Consider the following 17,448-nt stretch of genomic DNA (forward strand, 5'->3'; position numbering starts at 1 on the left):
TACAAATTTCCAGCAGCTTTTATGGTCACTCTGCATACCAGTCCACAATTTAGCAGATTATTTGAATTCAATCTATGACTTGCCATTATGGGATTTGAATTCATAGACCTCTGGGTTACTAGTCCAGCATCATAACTATTAGGCTAGTGTACCCTTTACAACACAACAGAGCTTAATTTCTGTCACAATCAACTCAGCGCAGAAGGAAGCTGAGAAGAAGGTTTGGGCTCCTAACTCATGCAGCCCATGTTACTCGGGGGTTTACTTGTTAGTAAAACCTTAATTATCCTCCCTCGTGGCTGTTGACTACTGGATCCTGCAATCTGGCTGCTTTATAACCTGTGGCTAAATGATTATATTTCTATTTAGACTAGATAATTTTCTATTACTAAAACAAAATATTCAGAATTTACTTTTTCTCAGATACAGGAGAAACTTAAAGGAAAGCTGTGCCCATTGTAGACCGATCCTTCTTTTACAACCTGATCCCACACTGAACTGAATCTCATCTAATTCAATAAAAAACATTTTTTTCAATAATATAACCAACTCAAAAGCTCCACCACCATTGTCTTTAATTCTGAACAATTCAGTTGCTTGTCCAACATCAAGTCCTGAATGGGTCAAAATTTCCCTCAGTTTAATATAAAGAAAGAAGAAATTATTTGCATTTATATAGCACTTTTCACATCCTCAGGATATTTTAAAATGTTTCACAGCCATTGAAGTGCAGTCATGTTGTTATGTAGATGGATGTGGCAGCCAATTTATGCTCAGCAAAGTCCCACAAACAGTGACTGAGATAAATGACCAGTTAAACTGTTTTAGTGATGTTGGCTGAGAGGTAAATATTGGCCAGGACTTCCTGCTCTTCTTCACATCATGCTGTGGGATCTTTAACATCCACCTATACAGGCAGGCAGGGCCTTAGTTCAACATCTTATCCAAAAGACAGCACTTCTGATGCAGCACCCTCTCAGTACTGCATTGAACTGTCAACCTAAATTGCATGTTAAAATCCTGAATTTGGGCTTGAAACCATGAACTCAAGAGCCAATAGCTTAACCTCTGAGCCATTGACACTGTCAATAATACCGGAGCCATCCCATTTTAGCTCTTGGCAGCACATACGTGCCTCTGGTTCTAATTTCATCAGCACTCCCAGCTGCACTCTCAGGCTAAATTTGGTGGCCTTTGACCTTAACATTCTGTTCAACCCTGAGATGAGCATTTCACCTTCCATCCAGACCACTGCTAAGAACACATTCTTCCATCTTTTTCTGGAACCTTGATTGTTAAAGTCCCGACTTCTTCTCCAACTAAACCCTAATTTATCTCAAGGATTGATTTCTGATTTCCAAAGTGCTGACTTCACTGGCCTCTATACCTCCATCCATCACAAACTCAAGATAGTCTAGAACTCCATGGCTCAATTCATCTCCCACATAAAATTCTTGCCAAGCTCTACTGGTTCTCTCTGTGCTGAGCAAATAGATTTAAGGAAACTTGTTCTTATTTTAAAATGTCTTCATGGTTTCATTCAATTCCATCTACATGATCTTCTCTAGCCATATTTCCCACACCACACTTTCCACTCCCATGACTTCAGATCACTGCTTGTTGCTCATCTCATCTGCTTCACCATCAGAGGACAAACCTTCAGTCACTACATCACACCTCTCGCTAAATCTCCTTGACTTCTTTCCTCTCTCCCTACCATCAAAATAGAGTCAAAGAATCATAGAAAATTTATGGCACAGAAGGAGGCCATTCGGCCCATCATGTCTGCGAAAATGAGCAACCTAGCCGAATCCCACATTCTAGCACTTGGTCCGTAGCCTTGTAGGTTACCGCACTTCAGGTATACATCCAAGTACTTTTTAAATGTGATGAGGGTTTCTGCCTCTACCACCCTTTCAGGCAGTGAGTTCCAAACCCCGACCACCCTCTGGGTGAAAAAAAATTTTCTCAGCTCCCCTCTAATCCTTCTACCAATCACTTTAAATCTATGCACCCTGGTTATTGGCCTCTCTGCTAAGGGAAATAGGTCCTTCCTATCCACTCTATCTAGGCCCCTCATTATTTTGTACACCTCAATAAATCAGCCCTCAGTCTCCTGTGCTCCAAAGAGAACAACCCCAGCCTATCCAATCTTTCCTCATGGCTAAAATTCTCCAGTCCTGGCAACATCCTCGTAAATCTCCTCTGTACCCTCTCTAACTCAATTACATCCTTCCTGTAATGTGGTGACCAGAACTGTACGCAGTACTCAAGCTGTGGCCTAACCAGTGCTTTATACAGTTCCAGCATAACCTCCCTGCTCTTATATCCCATGCCTCGGCTATTAAAGGTAAGTATTCCATATGCCTTCTTAACCACCTTATCTACCTGTCCTGCTAACTTCTAGGATTTGTGGACAATGCAGCCAAGGTCCTTCACTTCCTCTACACCTTACAGTATCATCCCATTTATTCTGTACTCCCTTGCCTTGTTTGCCCTCCCCAAATGCATTACCTCACACTTCTCCGGATTGAATTCCATTTGCCACTTTTCTGCCCACCTGACCAGTCCATTGATATCTTCCAGCAGACTACAGCTTTCCTCCTCACTATCAACCACAAGACCAATTTCATAGAATCATAGAATCATAGAAGTTTACAACATGGAAACAGGCCCTTCGGCCCAACATGTCCATGTCGCCCAGTTTATACCACTAAGCTAGTCCCAATTGCCTGCACTTGGCCCATATCCCTCTATACCCATCTTACCCATGTAACTGTCCAAATGCTTTTTAAAAGACAAAATTGTACCCGCCTCTACTACTGCCTCTGGCAGCTCGTTCCAGACACTCACCACCCTTTGAGTGAAAAAACTGCCCCTCTGGACACTTTTGTATCTCTCCCCTCTCACCTTAAATCTATGTCCCCTCGTTATAGACTCCCCTACCTTTGGGAAAAGATTTTGACTATCTACCTTATCTATGCCCCTCATTATTTTATAGACTTCTATAAGATCACCCCTAAACCTCCTACTCTCCAGGGAAAAAAGTCTCAGTCTATCCAACCTCTCCCGATAAGTCAAACCATCAAGTCCCGGTAGCATCCTAGTAAATCTTTTCTGCACTCTTTCTAGTTTAATAATATCCTTTCTATAATAGGGTGACCAGAACTGTACACAGTATTCCAAGTGTGGCCTTACTAATGTCTTGTACAACTTCAACAAGACATCCCAACTCCTGTATTCAATGTTCTGAACAATGAAACCAAGCATGCTGAATGCCTTCTTCACCACCCTATCCACCTGTGACTCCACTTTCAAGGAGCTGTGAACCTGTACTCCTAGATCTCTTTGTTCTATAACTCTCCCCAATGCCCTACCATTAACAGAGTAGGTCCTGGCCCGATTCGATCTACCAAAATGCATCACCTCACATTTATCTAAATTAAACTCCATCTGCCATTCATCGGCCCACTGGCCCAATTTATCAAGATCCCGTTGCATCATTGTATCCCGTTGCATCCCGTTGTAGGAGGCATGATTAGGAATTTTTGTTTCATCTACAAAATTCCTAATCATGCCCCCTACATTTTGGTCCAAATCATTAATATATATCACAAAAAGCAAGCAACCTAGTACCGAGCCCTGCAGAACCCCACTGGAAACAGTCTTCCAGTCACAAAAACACCTGTTGACCATTACCCTTTGCTTCCTGCCACTGAGCCAATTTTGGATCGAACTTGCCACTCTCCCTTGGATCCTATGGACTTTTACTTTTCTGACCAGTCTGCCATGTGGGGCCTTGTCAAAAGCCTTGCGAAAATCCATGCAGATTACATCAAATACGCGACCTTCATTGACCCTCCTTGTTACCTCCTCAAAAAATTCAATCAAGTTAGTCAGACACAACCTTCCTTTAACAAATCGTGCTGACTGTCCTTGATTACTCCATGTCTTTCTAAGTAACGGTTTATTCTGTCCCTCAGAATTGATTCCAATAATTTGCCCACCAACGAGGTTAGACTGATTGGCCTGTAATTACTCGGTCTATCCCTTGCTCCCTTTTTAAACAATGGTACAATGTTAGCAGTCCTCCAATCCTCTGGCATCACACCTGTATTCAGTGAAGTTTGGAAAATGATGCTCAGAGCCTCCATTATTTCCTCCCTTGCTTCTTTTAACAGCCTGGGATACATTTCATCCGGCCCTGGTGATTTATCTACTTTCAAAGATGCTAATCCCCTTAATATTTCCTCTCTCACTAAGTTTATCCCATTCAATATTTCACACTCCTCCTCCTTAACTACAATCTCTGCATCGTCCCCCTCTTTTGTGAAGACAGACGCAAAGTATTCATTAAGAACCACACCAATATCTTCCGCCTCCACACATAGGTTACATTTTTAGTCTCTAATAGGCCCTACTCTTTTCTTAGTTATCCTCTTGCTCTTAATGTATTTATAAAACATTTTTGGGTTTTCCTTGATTTTACTTGCCAATATTTTTTCATGCCCTCTCTTTGCTTTCCTAATTTCCTTTGTAATTTCACCCCTGCACTTTTTATACTCCTCTAGGCTTTCTGTAGTATTGAGTTCTAGGTGTCTGACATAAGCTTTCCTTTTCTGCCTTATCTTACCCTGTATGCTCCTTGACATCCTTGACTTCAAAAGCCACTTAAAAAGTCCTCTCTGTAACTGCATTTGGTTTTCCCCCTCCCTCCATTTCTCCTTTTTGTGTTTAGTGTGTATCTTTCTTTTTGTAAAGTGTTCAGTGAAATTCTTTTGCATGAGGAGTGTTATATATTTAGGAGTGTGAAGTATTGTTGACTGGTAGCCTCCTTTTACTTGATGACACACATAGCCTGTATACACCAGCAATTGCTGGCTGGTGTGGAAGCCAGTACTTGCATAAATCCAACTGACAACATAAAATTGGTAAATCTGAGCTCCAAATGCTCCAGTACTCCAGCTTTGAATAGGTTTTATTTAGGTCCTACTAGAGGAGGCATGATGTAAACTATCTGCCAAGCCATGGATATTTATTTGGATTGGAATATAGATTACAGATGTCACAAGTGTCACCATCAGGACCTCCTATTTAAATTTCAAATTCTTATTAAGTTTTGAGGCCAACTCTTAAATCCTTTACTTTCTGTACTAAGTCTGACAGAATGAGGGAGCTAGATTGCCCATAATAACAATACAAAGAAAAAGAGTTTGTGTGTGTTTCCTATTTAGGTGCTTATAGGGAGCTATCTGCCATACAATGTATAGAATAGAAACATAGAAACATAGAAAATAGGAGCAGGAGGAGGCCATTCGGCCCTACGAGCCTGCTCCGCCATTCAATATGATCATGGCTGATCCTCTATCTCAATACCATATTCCCGCTCTCTCCCCATACCCCTTAATGCCTTTGTGTCTAGAAATCTATCTAGCTCCTTCTTAAATATATTCAATGACTTGGCCTCCACAGCCTTCTGTGGTAGAGAATTCCACAGGTTCATCACCCTCTGAGTGAAGAAATTTCTCCTCCTCTCAGTCCTAAATGTCCTACCCCGTATCCTGAGACTCTGACCCATCGTTCTGGACTCCCCAGCCAGGGGAAACATCCTCCCTGCATCCAGTCTGTCTAGCCCTGTCAGAATTTTATATGTTTCAAGGAGATCCCCTCTCATTCTTCTAAACTCGAGTGAATACAGGCCGAATCGACCCAATCTCTCCTCATACGACAGTCCTGCCATCCCAGGAATCAGTCTGGTGAACCTTTGCTGCACTCCCTCTATGGCAAGTATATCCTTTCTCAGGTAAGGAGACCAAAACTGCACACAATACTCCAGGTGTAATCTCACCAAGGCCCTGTACAACTGCAGTAAGACATCCTTGCTCCTGTTATCAAATCATCTTGCAATGAAGGCCAACAGACCATTTGCCTTCCTAACTGCTTGCTGCACCTGCATGTTTGCTTTCAGTGACTGGTGTACAAGGACACCCAGGTCCCTTTGTACATCAACATTTCCCAATCTATCACCATTTAAATAATACTCTGCCTTTCTGTTTTTCCTTCCGAAGTGGATAACTTCACATTTATCCACATTATTCTGCATCTGCCATGTATTTGCCCACTCACTCAACTTATCTAAATCACCTCTTTGCATCCTTCTCGCAACTCACAATCCCACCTAGTTTTGTGTCACCAGCAAACTTGGAAATATTACATTTGGTTCCCTCATCCAAATCATTGATATATATTGTGAATAGCTGGGGCCCAAGCACTAATCCCTGCGGTACCCCACTAGTCACTGCCTGCCACCCTGAAAAAGACCTATTTATTTCTACTCTCTGTTTCCTGTCCGTTAACCAATTTTCAATCCATGCCAGTATATTACCCCCAATCCCATGTGCTTTAATTTTGCACACTAACCTCTTATGTGGGACTTTATCAAAGGCCTTCTGAAAATCCAAATGAACCACATCCACTGGTTCTCCCTTATCTATTCCAACAGTTACATCCACAAAAAACTCCAGTAGGTTTGTCAAACATGATTTCCCTTTCATAAATCCATGTTGACTTTGTCTAATCCTGTTGATATTTTCTAAGTGTCCTGTTATCACATACTTTATAATAGACTCTACGACTGATGTTCGGCTAACTGGTCTGTAGTTTCCTGTTTTCACTCTCCCTCCTTTTTTAAATAGTGGGGTTACATTTGCCACCCTCCAATCTGCAGGAACTGTTCCATAATCTGTAGAATATTTTTTTATTCGTTCATGGGATGTGGGCATCGCTGGCGAGGCCTGCATTTATTGCCCATCCCTAATTGCCCTTGAGAAAGTGGTGGTGAGCCGCCTTCTTGAACTGCTGCAGTCCGTGTGGTGAAGGTTCTCCCACAGTGCTGTTAGGAAGGGAGTTCCAGGATTTTGACCCAGCGACGCTGAAGGAACGGCGATATATTTCCAACTCGGGATGGTGTGTGACTTGGAGGGGAACGTGCAGGTGGTGTTGTTCCCATGTGCCTGCTGCCCTTGTCCTTCTAGGTGGTAGAGGTCATGGGTTTGAGAGGTGCTGTCGAAGAAGCCGTGGCGAGTTGCTGCAGTGCATCCTGTGGATGGTACACACTGCAGCCACAGTGCGCTGGTGGTGGAGGGAGTGAATGTTTAGGGTGGTGGATGGGGCACCAATCAAACGGGCTGCTTTGTCCTGGATGGTGTCGAGCTTCTTGAGTGTTGTTGGAGCTGCACTCATCCAGGCAATTGGAGAGTATTCCATCACACTCCTGACTTGTGCCTTGTAGATGGTGGAAAGACTTTGGGGAGTCAGGAGGTGAGTCACTCGCCGCAGAATACCCAGCCTCTGACCTGCTCTTGTAGCCACAGTATTTATATGGCTCTCTCTTGTTGGAGATGGTCATTGCCTGGCACATTCCATAATGCTTGTTGCTTGGCAGTGGGAAAAAATTGTTAATCAGATTGTCCCTAACCTCCCTTGCCAATTCTGACTTATATTGTGATGGTGCTGGCGGTTGGACTTTCTCATTAGCTATTGTTGAATTTGTTGTTGGTTTCAAAGTGTATCTCCTTCTTGGTGCTGGGATTGTCCAGCATGTAGCAGATCACAATCATTCTGCACACTTTAGCTGGGTCATGTTGTAAACTCCTCCTCTGCTTGAATTGTCAAGCCCCTATTTTCCGGCCCTTCCACTGCATTCCCGCTGGAATTGCAGCAGGATTGTGCTGGGTGGTCCGAAGATTTTCAGTCCCTCTGTGTCAGTTTGCCCAGATCTCCTCATTAGACAAGATTTCAAAAGCCACTTCAGGAGAAAATTTCACTTTTCTGTGCTCTTTTTGGGCTTCATAACGTGTTTGGTTTGTTACCAGCAGCTCTGAGCTGGACTTCGAGTGGGGTACAAATTATACGGGTGAGCTGCTGGCACCTGTCGCGCATCCACAAGCAGCTTGCTCCTTTTCTAAAGGTGAATGTAGGCCACTTGCCTCGCCAGCAGGGGTAAGTCCCAGGAGCGGGGTGGGGGAGGGCGGAGTGGCAATGTGGAGGGGGGTTGGGGAGGGAGTGATGGTGAGTCATGGGAGCACTCCTGATCTTCCTGGCTCCACAGCAACTAAATCTGAATTTTTAAAAACAAAATAAACTTACTTTTCATTGGTGACCGCAAGGGCTGCTGAAGAATCTCGTGAGAAGCAGGCCTGGCTCCTGCTCCACTCATTGCCAATCAATTTTGGCAAAGGGACCTAAAACAGCCATTAGGTCCCTTATTTACATATACAAGGGGCCTAGTGCCTGTTTTATGGGACAAGCAGGAATACCTGAAAAATGGGTCTGACCAACTTGGCAACTTGGCCTGACACACATACAAATTGAGTGCGGGTCATCCCGCTGTTAAATTGGCCAGCGTTTTCGGGTGCAAAACAGGCACAATGCCTGCCAATTCTATCCCACAGGCCTTTTTAAATACTCAGAAATTATAATGTGATCCATTTTAACTTTGTCCACCTTCAGTTAATAAACCTTTTAGGTGGAAACCAGCAACTTTACCATCCAACAGTAACTATAGCATTATTCTTTGTGTCTATAGTTATAGTGACCAAAACTTCTGACACCCAGAAACTCAATCTTATGGTCCTTAGTCCTGGGCACTCAAGTGATCGGGTCATTTTAAATATGTGTATATTAATTGAGCTCCCTCACACAGTTGGTTCAGTTACTCCGTCAGGCCAGTTCCTTGATGATGTCATCAACAATAGCACTTAAAGAGGAACTGTATCAAACTGAGTTGTCAAGAGCTCCTAGTTGTTATAAAGGAAGAAATACTTGTAGTTTTACTGCTGTGTCTCAACTATCTCAGTCACATCTTGACATCCGGTTTTAAGTTGTATGTAAACTGGAAGTAGCCTTCAAGCTAACATTTTCCCGCACAGTAAAATCCGTCCATTCCCCACGCGATCACGGGTAAATTGAAGCCACTTACCGTGGCTTCCAGGTTTCCTGTCATCAACCTGCACAGCGGGCGGACTGCGCACCCGCATCATAGGCTGTCAGCTGGAGGAGCCCTATTTAAAGGGGCAGTCCTCCAATGCTGCCCCTGCAGCAAACAACCAAAATTATACAATGGAGCAGACCAGGGGAATGGCTGCTCCCAGATTTACTGATGCCTCACTCCAGGTCCTAGTGGATGGGGTGAGGAGGAGGAGGGATATTTTCTACCCGGTGGACGGGAGGAAGTGGCCTGCCTCTGCCACCAAGAAGGCGTGGCTCGAGGTGACAGAGGGGGTCACCAGCAGCAACGTCTCCTGCACCTGGATACAGTGCAGGAAGCGCTTCAATGACCTAAGTAAGTCAGCCAAAGTGAGTACACTTACTCATTCTCCTACACACCGTCTGCCACATCACCGCCCCCACCCCACAACTCCTTCTGCACTGCCAACACTACTCTATCACATCACTCCTCACACCCACTCAAACCTCATCCTCAACTTACCTACACTTACTCACCTCACCGGTACTCATCCCACCACTACCACTCAACCCAATCCTCATACAATGTCATGGCTCTATCTCATACTCATCCTCTGATGCATTTCCTTCACGGTTAGTCTCACCCAAACCAATGCATTCAGCGGTTGGCCACGTCACCATCCCTCACTCACACCTCTCTACTTTCTACCCTTACAGGAAAAGAGAGCCCAGAATGCACGGGAGAGAGCGAAGACCGGAGGGGGGCCACAACATCTGGTCGTCCTCACAGATGCGGAGCAGGAGGCTCTGGAGCTGAGCCACACCCTCGAGTGCCTGTCTGTCGGGGACGCCGAGACTGGCATCCAACAAACGGCTGGTGACAGGACTTTAACATTCAGCACTCACAATAGCAAATGATGTTAACATGCCTTGTCATCTTCAGCACCTCAACATCTGTCATCATGCTTAATATTGCCTTCTGTTCTCTTACAGGGCCTTCAGCGACCGCCGTGACAGCGGAGGGTGATTTCTCATAGGACCTTCTGACCTCTGAGGGGGCATCATTACATCTGAGTGAGGCATCCACCAGCGCAGATACACACACTCGGTGGGTCCCCGTCCTCACTTAGTTGGGGTCGCATATGGTGAGTCACCACACACGTGAGCACGGGCAGACACTGGTGGCAGGGGCAGCTGTGGAGAGTCCGCGTTGGTGGGAGCACTCTTCTCCAGGCTCTGTTCAGCTGGACACAGATGCTGAACCCTGGGGGCCATCATTGAAAAGGAGAATGATTGAGGGGCAGCAGCACATTTGTGAGGTGCTGAAACAGGTGCCATGTGCACTCTCCACAATCGCGCAGAGGATGGAGGAGTCCAACTCCTGCATGAGTGGAATGGTGGCACAGGTACAGGAGGGGGTCTCTGAGATACCGTCACAGGGATATGAGGTCATCTCTGAGATAGTGTCGCGGGTAAGTGCGGGAATGTCTGCGATGGAGGGAAGGCTAGTCTCCATGGAGCTTCAAGCACGGCTCACCAATGAGTCCATTGAGGCCCTGACAATGGCCCTTCGGACTCAGGGTAAGCAACATTCAGCCGCCTTAAACAGGCAGGCAGATACACTAGCACTGGCCTTACAAGGCTTCACACATGTCCTCCAAACTGTCATCCAGCAGGGTGGTAGGAGTGATGTGGGCCTGGCCCAGGGGAGGGAACATGGCAAAAGGGGACATGGAAGTGGGAACACCACTCAAAGCGCCCCCACATCTCACCCTTTGCCCCACTCTCAACCAGTACCCACAATGCTGCCTCCTCTCCAGGTGGTCGAGTCTGCTCCTGCACAGTTGCAGGTGGAGCAGTCTTTGGAGGGGCACTCATGGGCACCAAAACCCAGAGGGCATAGGCCCAAAGCATCTAATCGGTCAGGGCATGAACAAGAGCAACCTGCCACTACCTCTGCTGCAGCCACAGGGGAAGCACCACGTAGGAGTACTCGTAAGCGTACGGCAAAGATTTTGTGAGCACAAAGGGGATGCACAAGGGTGTTTGATGATTTGTCATGTTTTTTATTTATATTTGATTTTTGTTAATGGCACATTAAATATTATTATTGTCACCACTACTGCCACGTCTTGGCCATTCTTGACTGACTTGTGTAATAAGTCCCTTTCGTGAGGTTCACCGTGAACACTCACATTTGATTCCACCCATTGGGTCACTCTACAGTGGGTGTATGTGTAGTTGCACGATTATTTTGTGCAGGGAGTGGGGCGGGGGGTGGGGGGTGGTGATGGGAGCTGGTGTGGCCGCTGCTCTGTCCTGGTGGTGAGGACTGGACTCTTCACATTGTCTGATGTTAGGAGAACCGTTCACATATCAGTGACTCTCTGGCCTCACGAGCAGCCAGGTGAACTGCTGTTCTGCCCATAGGTTGCTCCTCCTCTTCTGCTTCCTCGTTCTCCTCCTCCTCCTCCGCCTTCTCCTCCTCCTCCTCAATATGGGTGGCAGATATGGATGGGGCCTCCTCCAGCAGCACCCCTCCCTGTTGTGCCTTGTTGTGCAGGGCACAACAGACGACTATAATGCATCCCACTCTGTCTGGTGCGTATTGAAGCGCTCCCCGAGAATGATCAAGGCACCTGAAGTGCATCTTGAGCAGCCCTATAGCGTGCTCAATTGTAGACCTGGTAGCGATGTGGTTGTCGTTACATTGACGCTGTTGCTCAGTGGTGGGGTTCCTTTGAGGTGTCATGAGGCATGTGTGCAGGGGGTATCCCTTGTCCCCGAGGAGCCAGCCCTTGTGGGTGTTCGGTGCATTGAAGAGGGGCGGGATGTTGGACTCCCAGAGGATGAAGGAATCGTGGCAGCTGCCAGGGTATCTGGTGCACACGTGAAGGAATCTCTTGCGGTGGTCACAGACGAGCTGAGTGTTGATGGAATGATAGCCCTTCCTGTTGATGAACAGTCCTGGCTCGTGTGGAGGTGCTCATATTGTTTTATGGGTGCAATCGATTACACCCTGCACCCGTGGAAAGCCAGCCACAGCGTGGAATCCCACTGCCCTCCCCGTCTGGCTGAGGTCATTCATGGGGGAGTTGACAAGCCGTCAATGACCTGCCTTATGCACTTGTGTGCAGATGACTGAGAGACCCCGGTGGCACCCTGGAACGATCCGGAGGCAAAGAAGTTGAGGGCAGTGGTGACTTTGACAGCGACAGGTAAGATGCTGCTCAGGCCAGCCGGGAGCAGCTCAGCATGAAGGAGGCTGCAGATGTCCGTGACTCCCTGGCGACTGACTCTGAGCCTCCATATGCACTCTCCTCAGAGAACTCCAGGAAGCTGAGCCTCGGTCTGTCGACCCTGTGGCGAGGGTAGTGTCTCCTGCGATGTCGTTCTCTCTGTTGTTGCCCTCCATGCTGTTGTGCAGGTGCCTGTGGTGCAGCACTGTGTTGTGGAGCTCCACGTGGCGGAGGTGGACGACATGCCTGGTGAGGCTGGTGATGTTGCTTGTCATCGGATGAAGTGATGAATGTAGCTATGGCGCCCCCCATCCTGACGGTGTGAGTTTGAGGGGGTCCGTAAAGCAGGTAAATGTGTTTGCACAGCAGAGTTTAGGGTATAAGTTAAGAATTTTGAGTGGAAAGACAAAGATGTTGCAGCCAAAACTTTGTCTGAAGTGACAGAGTGCCCCGCTGCAAAAAATGAGGTATTCCCCCCAACTGTCAAATAATCCTTTGCATCTCCCACTGGCTGCTGGCTGAAACACGTCTGCTCCAACAGGGAGTGTTTCCCACAGCACGGGAAACACGCTGAGGATCCTTCAAAATTGCATCCCTGCCAAAATCTCCACTCAATGGGGTCTGTCAAGTACCTCAACTATCTACCGAACTATCTAAAGCAGCATCCCGCCAGCTTTAATTGCCGGTGGAAGTCCCGCATTCGGGAGCTGCGTGCGCACCCAAACGCATCACTGGGGAACCCGGAAGTCAGTGGGTTGGAGCCGGGCTCCGAACCCGCTCCGGGATTCTGCCATTTCAGGGAACCCCCCCCCACCCAACGCACCTGCTCGGCCATCCGAAAATCGGCCCCTATGTGTGGAACGCCCCTCTATGTGACATCATGAAAGTCTGTGCCAATGACATAAATAAGGGCAGTGGCTTGTGGATGTCACTTCCAGGTAACCTCCAACTAACAGTTTAAACAGGCCCACTAATTCTCCCACACTTGGTGGGAGTCTCACTCATGAGATTATGATCTCATACTGTCCTGCCTGATAATCACCATTTTATGTGAATTGAGGTTTGTTTTCCATAATACATAGAAAATACCTATCAGTGATTTGTGGTGCTCTACACTCTGGGAAAACCTTTTTCTGTGCCTGCACACATCATCGAAGCCTTAAATGCTCACGTACATAAACAAATTATCGTTTTAAGTGGCAGAAACTCTCTCTTCAAATTTACTTACTTATTTTTATTTGCAAACATATTTAAGGATGACAACTTGATCAAATTATTTCCCATTTGAGATCTTAATGAAGCAGTTGAGCAGTTTCCTAAGTATGGCACTGATATTTATCACCCTATATACAAAATCTTGTGCGAACTGCTGAGAGGAAATGACAATGAGGGAAACCAAACAAAGGAAATAAGGGCTACAACAAGCACAAATCCCAGTGCTTTTGTGTCAATAAATAGCAATTTATTCAGCCAGATCTATCAGACTAATACTAGATGACGGGACATCCATCACAGTTATGACACCCGGAGATTGACTGTTGCAAATATTACAACAACTGGGATTGTATCTGTAATCCACTTTAATTTTAAAAATTGCAAAATAAAAATAAACACACAAGCACCATGGTCCAGATTTCTTCTCTTTTTTTTATATCAATGATCAGGTGGAAAATCAGCAAGATTCATACTTCAGCTTGGAATGTACCTACCACTACTACCTGATTTATGATCAAAAAGACCACTCTGTTTAAACCACAAAGATAACACAGAGACTGCCAGCAGTAATGGCGTGCAGTAACAGACTAAAGACGGACAAGCTGCCTCCTACTGACTGGGCCATAGAGGCAGCCTGCCACCATTGTGGTGTTACCATCAGGATCCAGCCAGCCAGGATCCTGATGCTTGACACCACAAAATTAAATATTAACTAGTGCAAGGATTCAGTATTCAACATCCCAAAGTACGACACAAAAGTGCACACACAAACAGGATTTTTTTTTAAGATTTCTTTTTTATTGAAAGCTTCTTCAAAGGAAACAGAATTTTAAACCTAACATCCACTGATCTACATAAATTTCCAGGAGCAAACAGATAATGAAAGAACTGCCAGACAAAGTGATGCCTAGCGTGTCTGTGGCACAACTGAAACACAAATTTAAAAAATTAACTTTCTTGATCTTATAGACATCTCTATGAGTTTTTTTAAATGAAAAGAACTGTACAAAAAAAGGTCTTCATAAATTAAAAAAAAGTTTCATAATTTAATGACTGGTGAAACAATCCTGGTCTAGGACCAGGTTACAGAGTTTCCCTGTGTAGGTTTGTAACAAATGAAAAAAAAAATCAGTATCAGACAGAAGGAAATGGTATTTAACCCTCCAACTTCTCTAGTTTTTCCCACATGATGAGGAGCAACATTAAAACACACTAGTTGGGCAATGGAAGTTTTATTACCAGTAATTTTTATGTTTTGTTTGTTTGGCTCCATGTCTATAGATTGTGGGACCATCGCTGGATCCGATATGGAACAGGTGGTCCTCACAGACATTTTATTTTGCCTATCAAACTATTTTTGATTTATTCATAATTCAATTTCGGATAATATTTGTAGTTTCATCACTGTCAAGATTTTTTTGAAGAATATATATATATATTGCATTAGCTTCTCTATGATTGATAAAGATAATTAAGAAATTCCCACAATATTTGACAATGAGTAGCTAAACAACAATGATCCACTGATTCTTTGTAGTTGAGTCAAATAATGCCATAAATCTGCTACATTTGAAACAAAGATATGTCGCTTAGAATTTAGATTGAGAATATGCAACAGACTTTGTTGAAACCGTTATGTGGAAATGTCATCACCTTTTAAAAAAAATAATTGAACTTAGAAGGTTAAATATGTGTTTTGGACTGACCTCTGTCTGACAGAATTTGAAAAGACAGAAAAACATTTATCCTGTGAGGTTATAAATGATGAAAACCTTGTGTCTGAACAAAGCAGCATAGATCTGAATTGATACACAGAGCAATCTCAATATCTGCACGTATTAATAATGTAGCTAGGTTATCAACTGGTATGTCAATGTACCTTCCTGAAGGATTTCAAACTGGGACCTTCTCCAGTCATCTAATGCCACAGCATGACACTCAGTGTTGATATTACACCCACAATGGGAACAGTGAATTTTTCACATTCCGGTTTTTTACCACATCTTTTGTTAAAGAAACGTGAGCCTTCTTGAGAGTCACTCAGCTCAGTCAAACATGCCAAGTCAATTATTGAAACGTTTGAAAGGACTAAACCCTGAGCCTGGGCAGAATCACAGAAGTCTGGCTTAAGGTTCTTTGAGCCAAAAGACAAGCCCAAACCTGAGGCCATATTTGTATCAGTCAAATATTGTTCTCTGTGGGGTTTGAAAACTAACCATCACTGGGCACTTTGGTTATTAACTAAAAGGCAACTTGGATGGGAGTTTCCCTACAGAAGTGTTAATATTTTGCTATTTATAGCTTACTGTGGATGTAACATTGACACTGTAACTGGAGGTTTGTTAGCAGAAAATGACCCCATGATAACACTGAATAGGAACTGCCAGAGCAAACAAAAAATTTTAAAGCTAATTTGATGTGCATGTCTTGTGTGCAAATTGTTTGAAGCAATACAATTTCTTATTAGCATTCCTCTTTGTGATTTGTATTCTCTTTACATTGATGAAAAACAAGGATAGCAATAACAATACAAATATCTCTATACTAATTAGATACAAATTTGGGGATAAGTGCTTTGAAGTGCCTCAGAAAGGCAATAGTGTCTCTCTCACATACACACATATACGCACACACTTTAAAATAAAATTTCATGATTGGTTAGCAGCACTATGATATATCACACGTCCATATTTGGAAATTCAAACTAAAGTACCACTCTGGTTCACCAAAAGCCAATGTTTAAAAAAAAAGGGAATCGCTAATACTGTATTAATATATACAGTACAGACCTGTCTAAATAGGCCACCCTTGGGACTACCCCTCAAGCAATGACCTTGATTCACAGGTATTGTCAGTTGAACAGAAGTGATGCATCAATTATGTATCTTAACTTCAACGTCCAAAAAGTGATCCCTCAACCCCGAAATGCACACTTTGGGACAATTTAACTCTGTGGAGTCACATCTACCATAGACCTTTGGTTAAAATGATTGGAACATAGATTGCCAGGGACTCACTGTCCATGAGAGATGAACTTTAACTCATTTCCTTGAGCTGAGTATGAATCCGAATCTCCAGAAGGAAATGGTATGTTATTGTGATCCACAGAGCAACTCAATTGGGGGAATTGTAAAATGAGATAAGTTGTATATTGCACTCATTCCATCTCATTGGGCTACAATTACATCCATATCAGTTTGATTAATAATGGTAAGAAACACCATTGGATAATCACAGAAAAGAAAGGACCAACTCTCAAAGGTTCAACTTCTACTCTCATCTGCAAAACCACATTTGTTTGGGAATTCGCGAGAATTGCAAAAGATGCTGTTCTGAACAGGTATGTAATTTAGTCCTGTATATTTCAGTGATGCAATGTGTGGGTCCACAAAGCTCAGTCATTATGGTTGGTATATCAGAAAATAGGAGAATTAAAAATCCAATTCCTGTCCTGAAAGTATGATATGTCCTTCTATATCTGTAAGAATTATACACAATGCACATGTGTTTTCAATGAAAACAAAATTACAGATCCTTCAGATATTAAACATTACCTTCTTTAAAGATAAAGGGGGAGAAATTCATTTAGGCCTGTTTTTGGGCCCAAAATAGTCAGTGCACTTGCAGCGCGTGCCAGAAGCCAGAGGCCCAAGGCTCATCCGAGATTGATTGGACCTCATCTAAATAATTCCGGTGAGCTGCAGGCGCCTGTTGGGCCTACTGAGGCAGCTCACCGGTTTGCTCGGTTGCTCAGGACCAATTTGAGCCAGCAGCGACTCTCAGGTAGGTCCGGGGTCGGGGGGGGGGGGGGGGGGGGGCGGAGAGATGAATGGGAGGGGGGTGAGCGCGGGCTGGCAGCGCCAATCCTGCTCCTCCTGGATCCACATTAAGATAAATTATAAAGAAAAAAACTTACATTTCTTGGTGACCTCCAGTGGTCCCTTTCACGACCACTAGTTAGGCTGCAGATGGAAAAACTGAGAGAAGTATGCCGGCTAATGCCCAACTCAGTTTCTGACCAATTTTG

Source organism: Heptranchias perlo, chromosome 2 (genome assembly GCF_035084215.1).
Source record: "Heptranchias perlo isolate sHepPer1 chromosome 2, sHepPer1.hap1, whole genome shotgun sequence".
Classification (NCBI taxonomy): Eukaryota; Metazoa; Chordata; class Chondrichthyes; order Hexanchiformes; family Hexanchidae; genus Heptranchias; species Heptranchias perlo.